This window comes from Neolamprologus brichardi, chromosome 9 (assembly GCF_056152115.1).
Source record: "Neolamprologus brichardi isolate AB-2024 chromosome 9, ASM5615211v1, whole genome shotgun sequence".
NCBI classification, from domain to species: Eukaryota; Metazoa; Chordata; class Actinopteri; order Cichliformes; family Cichlidae; genus Neolamprologus; species Neolamprologus brichardi.
Window position 1 is genome coordinate 2,877,320 of NC_142112.1, and position 6,316 is coordinate 2,883,635.

Sequence of the window (6,316 nt, forward strand, 5' to 3'; positions counted from 1 at the left end):
GTGTCGACACAGTGTTGCTGTTTTGCTCCATGCTGACACCTGCTGGACCTTAAATATCATTGCAGGCAACTTACTTGAGACTCACAACAGACACTGATTCAATGACCAAGTCATACACTGTAAGGTGTTGTACTTTCCATGGAATCATTTTATATCTTTTACATACAAATATTTTAGACATCTTCATTTTATACTCTACAAATATATTGTGAATGACATTAAGTGAAAATTAAAATGAAAGTATTGTGAATGTAATATTACCCATTTGACTCAGAGTTTATTATAAATTTCTATTCAGAAAAATAAGTTTATCCAATGTTTTTGCATTCAGTCTATTGCATTTTTTACACCATTTCCCCAGCTTTGGAAAACTCACAGGCACAGATGAAGCTGGGGTACACAAAAGCTGTAAAGCCAGGTGGGAAAGGTTCTGATAAGATGTCTTCCTTTTCCCCCAGTACGTTAAACGATCCTCTGATCTTGGAATTTTTCTCTCCGACACTCTCCACAACACTAAGGGGTTGGCAGTCCTTTATAATAAAATCCAGGACTGCCTGGTCCAGAACAGTCTTCCTAGATGCTTGATTTCAAAATAATAAAACACATATTAATTAAAAAAAAAATGATGATAAAGCTGTTCAGTGTCAATATAGGCCTACCAGTGTTCATCCTCGGTGTGTTTGTCTCCTCATTTTCACGTTTGGCTCTGTAATGCCTAAACACTGAGGAGGTGCTTTTGTTTGTGTAAGAAATAAAGCTCCGCAGAACAGATGCGACATTTAACCTGCATAAAATGAAATAAATAATTTACACTTCAAGTCACATTGCTGTTTTTCCTATTCTGATAGGTTACACTGAAACAAAGACAGACAAACAGTTACCTTATTTGCAGTTAAAAGATCAAAATGATCCCACACAGCAGAAACATTTCTTTTTCTTTCGGGCTCCATTTTGTTATGGAGAGAGATGTGTTGTTGTTGTTTTTTTATCTTTGCGAGAGTAATTTTGTGTTTTTTTGGTGGCGACTCATTCCGTTGACAGATGCGGATGCGGTACCTTTTAAACACAGTTTGACACGTTGGCAATGAGCGATACAGCAGCTGTGTCGATCACGTGACCTTTTCTTAAAGCGACGCACGCAGGCTTTGCTGCGTGAGCTTGATACATGCGTCGGTGCGTCAGTGTTGCAGGACCCATCACATTAAATCATTTTTCTTGTTTCTGTTGCACATTTGTCCCACAGCTTTGAAAACCAGTTACATGTTTGATCCGATGATCCTGCAACATTTTCAGGTTTGTTTGGGAGAGTTTTTGGTGACAAAATATGCAAATGGGTGTTCAACAGAAAATAACAATATACACGACAAGTTACAAAAAACCCCGCAGATTTAATAAGTTTGTTTTTGAGTTGAACATCGCATATTATTCATTTTGACCTGTAACACAGTCTGAAGTGTATTTCATGCCCGTAACTTCACTTTCACGTGTAAACACGCCCCTTTTTTAACCTTTGCAGCAGGAATTATGGTTCTGAATTTAAAAAAGAAACATAAAAAAACTCACTGCACCATAACTTTTATGATTTTAATGAAAACGTTCATGAAAAAAACTTTGACTACAGGCAGCTTTGTGTTTGACTTTATCCACCTCATGTAAAAGCGTTTATTCAAACTGTGGACAGTAGGTCCCTGCGGTGAGGAGGAGGCGGGACACAGCGGAGAATGTAACAGTAATGGTGGGTAAACGGAGCTCGTATTTGTTGATCTGGATCTTTCTGACGATTGTAGATGGAGGTGAGGGAGATGTTTGCTGTCAGTTGATCTGTAAAAAACATTTTAGGGAACTTGGTCGAAACTTTTCACTGTATTCAGTTTTTACGCTTTGGCTCTGCGACTCTTTGGACTTCTTTGGACGTTTCGTGAAGGCACTTACTGCTCCCTCGTGACAAGGCGGGGTTTGTTCATTTATCTATTTATTTATTATCCCTGGCTGGAACTGAACCAACGAACTTTTGCTCAGAAGTAACGAAAATAAAGATCTACAATAACCATCTTAACAAAGTACAGGCTGTGATAATAAGCTCACACTCAGGTCTATCCAACAAATGTTTTTGACGTCTGTGTTCTTCAAAAGATGCATAAACTTTATAATTAAAAAAATTAAAAATCAGGAAACAAACTCAGTCCGACTACACGGGATTTCCTGCGACGGAGGGAAAGCCCTGAAAATCTCAGCAGGCTGAACAAAAATCTAAACGTAGACATGATGTCGCAGTCAGGATTTGGGTAATGCATCGTATTTATCAGTGGGACTGGAAATGCTTTTAAAGTGGAGAAGTTAACGGTCGGGCTGGGTGGGAGACGTCCTCTTCCTGAGCGACTACAATGGGACAGCAGCAAAAGCAAATCTCGGCTTTTATTCATAGCCAAAGCCAGTTACACGAGTCTGGACGGCACGTCAGTGAATGGGCTCCATAGTTAACTTTGATTATTAGAGGAAACTGTAGTTTGGTTATTGGGGCTTAGAGCAGAGGAGACATGCATCACTGTGCCTGTTAATCATGTAAATATAATCAGTAACTGAAGTCCTTGTGTCTTTAGTGGGTCTGAATATTTGCGAAGATCAAGTATCAATGTTACTTCCTTTTTCCCTTCCTCTTCTGAAAACCTCATTCTAAGTAGTTTAAACATTTCAGTTTACTTTCCAATCAGTCCGCCCTGTTTTACTTACAAAATATTAAATTCTAAACAGAAGTCTAAATTCTGTCATTTAGGTTGTAAAAATACAGCATATCGAAACACAACATAGCTAAAGATCTACAATAATTAAGAGAGTACAGGCTGTAATAATAAGCTCACACTCAGGGTTAGACACAATGTTAATAATGTCTGAGACCTACAGTCAAAAAGTTCTAGTTCTAGTTCTAGAGATCTAGTTCCACTGTTGGTCAGAAAATAACCCGAAGCTGGGGGGCGCTCGTGTACACTGATGGAGTAGGACGCACTCTTCTCAGCTCCGCACTTTTCTTCTTTTTTTCAAACAATTTGACGCGACACCCTGACTCTTTACTTAAGTGGTCAACAGCACTACTTCTTTGCATCGACTACGATAAATACTGGACGACATGCCGCCTAAAAAAGACGCAACACACTGCCAGAAAGCAGTAGCTGAAAATTCTGCGAGCACCGACGCCATACTAGCAGCTATCGCTAGCCTAAAAACTTCTATGGAGACCCGCCTTGACACAATTGAGTCTACTCTGTCTAAGCTCCAGGCAGATATCCGGTCATCCAAACAGCGTCTAGATGTTATTGATGAGTCGCTTACTACAATGGATGGCCGTGTTTGTATGCTTGAAGCTACATGCAAGGAACTAATGGCGGCCACCGATAACCTGTGTGGCAAGCTAGGCCAGATGGAGGCGCGCTCGCGTCGGGCCAACATTAGGATTGTTAGAGTGAAGGAAGGTGCTGAGGGCGGTAAGCCTGCGGACTTTGTTTCATCCCTGCTGCTGGATGTGTTGGGGAAAGACAACTTTATTAAGCCGATAAAAGTGGAGAGGGCACACCGCACCCTTAGACCAAAACCAACGGCTGGCCAGCGACCGAGGGCTATTATAGCCAAGTTGCATCATGAGAAAGACGTGTGGCATGTCCTGCGTCTGGCACGCCAACATGCTCCGTTGAGCTGCGATGGAGAGAATCTGTCCATCTTCCCCAACTACACTGCGGAGGTCCTTGCGCAGCGGATGGCCTTCAATGCGGTCAGGTAAAAGCTTAGCGCCTCCGGAGCGACGTGCAGTCTGCGCTACCCGGCCCAGCTTCGGGTAGTTCACAACAACATCACTAACATGTTCAAGTCTCCTGCTGAAGCTGAACGTTTTGCGGACTCACTGTAATCGTGACCTGGTAATATATTTGTTCATGTTGTTGATGCGGCTGTATTTTTGAACATTCTCACTCTTCTCTTCCTATAGTGAGAGTCGCAATTCATTCAATCGTTTTTTGAATGCTTCTGTGGTGATAGCTTTCTATCATTGTTTGTGCTTTGTTTTTTTGCTATGATGTCTTAAAACTTTTCTCTGTCGTGAAGTACTGAGAACGTTTATATTATAACTTTGGTTATACACAAGTCATTTTCTATGTTTGCGTCTTTTTTTTCTTTTTTTACCCAATCAGTCGATTTATGGGTGTAACTATTGTTTTGATTAATGGAGTCTGGTGCGGAGCTGCCGTATACGGAGGATATTTTTTTCTCCTTTTCTTTTTGTGTTTTTGTGCTCCTCTTCCCGGCAGTCCCCTTAATGCACGCTGGGATGGGCCGCAGTGGTTCTTGTTCTTTTTTGCGGCCTTTTTCTTTTTGGGGGGTGGGGTTCAGTGTTCTTGTTGTTAATTTTGCTTTAACCTTTTTTATGCCAGTCCTTTGTATTATTTTTCACCAGTCCATATGTCATACCACCTCTCATTTAGATGCGGGGTAACAATGCTACTGGTTTAGGAACATGTCCTTTGACGTTTACATCTTGGAATTGCAAGGGCCTAGGCAGAGCTTTGAAACGTGGGAAGGTTATGTCACATTTGAAGCATTTATCTTCTGATATCATTTTTCTTCAGGAAACTCATATTCACTCCAATGAACAGAGACGTTTAAGAGCAAATTGGGTGTCGCAGGTTTACCAGTCCACTTTCACATCTAAGGCCAGAGGTGGAAAACCACTCCATTTATATTTGGATCCGTCGTGACTGTGGGAGATTTGTTTTGGTCTCTGGGTCCATTAACTCTTTTCCACTGGTCTTGCTAAATATCTATGCCCCTAATTTTGACTGTCCTGACTTCTTTTCCAAAATATTTGACCTAATTTCTGAATATAATATGTCTAATATAATAATTGGTGGTGATTTTAACTGCTATTTTGATCCTGTTTTGGATAGATCGTCTACAAAAACAGCCCCCACTACTAGATCCACGGCAGTTTTGAACAATCTGGTAAAATCACACAACATGGTAGACGTTTGGAGGCTTCAGCATCCAAATGACAGGCAATATTCCTTTTTTTCACCTGTACATCGTAGCTTTACCAGAATAGATTACTTTGTTACAGATTCTAGACTATTACCCAGTATTATCAGCTCTGCTTATCATCAAATCTTGATTTCTGATCATGCCCCACTTACCATGAAAATAGATTTTAATTTACAACCTCAAATTTTCAATTGGAAATTCAATTCTACCCTTCTGTCAGACAAAACTTTCTCCACTTATGTTTCCACAGAGATTTCAGATTTCTTAAAACATAACGACAACGGTGAGGTCTCTGATTCCACTCTTTGGGAATCTTTTAAGGCAGTATTGCGTGGCAAGATCATCTCCTTTCAAACATTTTCGAAAAGAACTAGATTAAATCGTCTGTTCCAAATTGAGTCTGAATTATCAACATTAGAGGAGGCACTTCACCAATCTGATACTGGGGACATATCTAATGCTATTCTAAAACTGAAACTCGAATACAATCATATTTTGGGAACCCAAGTCGGTAGCAATATTATTAAATTGAAACAAAGACACTTTAAGTTGGGAGATAAACCCCATAAATTACTTGCCAGACAATTAAAAGATGTGCAAGCCCATCGCACCATACACAAAATTGCCTCCTCTACCGGTGAATTAATTACTGATCCTAAGCTGATTAATGACAGATTTGTTGAGTTTTTCAGCACACTGTACTCTTCTAAATCGAACGCCACTGACTCTGAGCTTTTTAGCTTTCTTAACTCTCTGAGTATTCCAACCCTTACAGAATCTGCCACCCAAGCACTTGAAGCTGACTTCAGCATCACAGAAGTCAAAGCTGCTATCCTTTCTTTCCTTAGCGGTAAAGCCTGCGGACCGGATGGGTTCAACATAGAATTTTATAAAGCCCATATTGATATAATCGCTCCACTTTTACTCAGAATGGTGAACTGCTCTATTGCACGGGGCTCTTTCCCTGATAGCATATATGATGCCCACGTTTGTCTTCTCCCTAAGAAGGACAGAGACCCCACCAATGTGACTTCATATCGCCCACTTAGTTTATTAAACTGTGATCAAAAAATCATTGCAAAAGTCTTGTCTTCACGCCTTAATAAAGTTTTGGGCACTTTAATTCAACACGATCAAACTGGGTTTATCCCAGACAGATTTGCTTTCTCTAATACCCGTCGTCTATTGAATGTACTGTATGGAATAAATCCTCCAAATTCAGCTGTTATTTCATTATCATTCATTGAACCTGGTGCCCTACAAGACACCAAGGAGGATACAGGTTTTCCTGGGC